Below are 2,500 nucleotides of genomic sequence, written 5' to 3'. Positions count from 1 at the left end.
CTAACCCACGTTGGCCCTTAACCTAACCCACGTTGGCCCTTAACCTAACCCACGTTGGCCCTTAACCTAACCCACGTTGGCCCTTAACCTAACCCACGTTGGCCCTTAACCTAACCCACGTTGGCCCTTAACCTAACCCACGTTGGCCCTTAACCTAACCCACGTTGGCCCTTAACCTAACCCACGTTGGCCCTTAACCTAACCCACGTTGGCCCTTAACCTAACCCACGTTGGCCCTTAACCTAACCCACGTTGGCCCCTTAACCTAACCCACGTTGGCCCTTAACCTAACCCACGTTGGCCCTTAACCTAACCCACGTTGGCCCTTAACCTAACCCACGTTGGCCCTTAACCTAACCCACGTTGGCCCTTAACCTAACCCACGTTGGCCCTTAACCTAACCCACGTTGGCCCTTAACCTAACCCACGTTGGCCCTTAACCTAACCCACGTTGGCCCTTAACCTAACCCACGTTGGCCCTTAACCTAACCCACGTTGGCCCTTAACCTAACCCACGTTGGCCCTTAACCTAACCCACGTTGGCCCCTTAACCTAACCCACGTTGGCCCTTAACCTAACCCACGTTGGCCCTTAACCTAACCCACGTTGGCCCTTAACCTAACCCACGTTGGCCCTTAACCTAACCCACGTTGGCCCTTAACCTAACCCACGTTGGCCCTTAACCTAACCCACGTTGGCCCTTAACCTAACCCACGTTGGCCCTTAACCTAACCCACGTTGGCCCTTAACCTAACCCACGTTGGCCCTTAACCTAACCCACGTTGGCCCTTAACCTAACCCACGTTGGCCCTTAACCTAACCCACGTTGGCCCTTAACCTAACCCACGTTGGCCCTTAACCTAACCCACGTTGGCCCTTAACCTAACCCACGTTGGCCCTTAACCTAACCCACGTTGGCCCCTTAACCTAACCCACGTTGGCACCTTAACCTAAGTTACGCTGCACCTTAACCCAAGTTACGCTGCACCTTAACCCAAGTTACGCTGCACCTTAACCCAAGTTACGCTGCACCTTAACCCAAGTTACGCTGCACCTTAACCCAAGTTACGCTGCACCTTAACCCAAGTTACGCTGCACCTTAACCCAAGTTACGCTGCACCTTAACCCAAGTTACGCTGCACCTTAACCCAAGTTACGCTGCACCTTAACCCAAGTTACGCTGCACCTTAACCCAAGTTACGCTGCACCTTAACCCAAGTTACGCTGCACCTTAACCCAAGTTACGCTGCACCTTAACCCAAGTTACGCTGCACCTTAACCCAAGTTACGCTGCACCTTAACCCAAGTTACGCTGCACCTTAACCCAAGTTACGCTGCACCTTAACCCAAGTTACGCTGCACCTTAACCCAAGTTACGCTGCACCTTAACCCAAGTTACGCTGCACCTTAACCCAAGTTACGCTGCACCTTAACCCAAGTTACGCTGCACCTTAACCCAAGTTACGCTGCACCTTAACCCAAGTTACGCTGCACCTTAACCCAAGTTACGCTGCACCTTAACCCAAGTTACGCTGCACCTTAACCCAAGTTACGCTGCACCTTAACCCAAGTTACGCTGCACCTTAACCCAAGTTACGCTGCACCTTAACCCAAGTTACGCTGCACCTTAACCCAAGTTACGCTGCACCTTAACCTAACTTACGCTGCACCTTAACCTAACTTACGCTGCACCTTAACCTAACTTACGCTGCACCTTAACCTAACTTACACTGCACCTTAACCTAACTTACGCTGCACCTTAACCTAACTTACACTGCACCTTAACTGTCACATGTAACGTCACAGGAATGTAGCTTTGCCTAACAGCAACCCTCTGAACATAGTTCACTGCTTGGATCCGCTGGTGTCATGTGTATTTCTTGATGCCATGGTGCGTACCCTCACATAAAGGTCTTTCGAGTGTTGCGTACTTTCTACACAGTCCCGCTAACCACTGGAAGGGTGTACCGCTACAGAACGAATATCGCCCTCCCCTCCTGCCCTTCCAAGCTGGTCGGTCAGGCGTTTGTTTGTGAAATGAGCCTTGCAGCTGTTCAGTTGCATTCGGTTGTCGATGCAGTCAGTGTACGTTGTGGTACGGCCTGTGTGGACTGTCCGCTGATGTACGCGTAACCCACACTGATCATCCGTCGTTACGTACTGAGTGACATAATGTGGCACATGCTTGACCGTACACCGGCTGCGCCCTACAATGGCGAATCATAAGGGCCATATGTTGTGCACGATGCTACTTGTCTCGTCTCCCCATTACAGCGAGATTGCACTGTTGTACGCCGTACAGACATGTGGTAGGTAGGTACGGACGAAAGTATTGCATGTTGGCCCCCCCCCCCCCCCCCCTCCTCCCTCTGCCGGGAATCAGCGTGAGCCGTCTGTTGATGTAGCGACGAGGGTTTTCCTATTTAATCGTATTGCCCCACACAACATGATAGCACGGTGGACCGCGTTCCACATCTGCGACATGCTACAGAGGCCGGTT

Source organism: Schistocerca gregaria, unplaced genomic scaffold, assembly GCF_023897955.1.
Source record: "Schistocerca gregaria isolate iqSchGreg1 unplaced genomic scaffold, iqSchGreg1.2 ptg001377l, whole genome shotgun sequence".
NCBI lineage: Eukaryota > Metazoa > Arthropoda > Insecta > Orthoptera > Acrididae > Schistocerca > Schistocerca gregaria.
Note: the sequence above shows the minus strand (reverse complement) of the source record.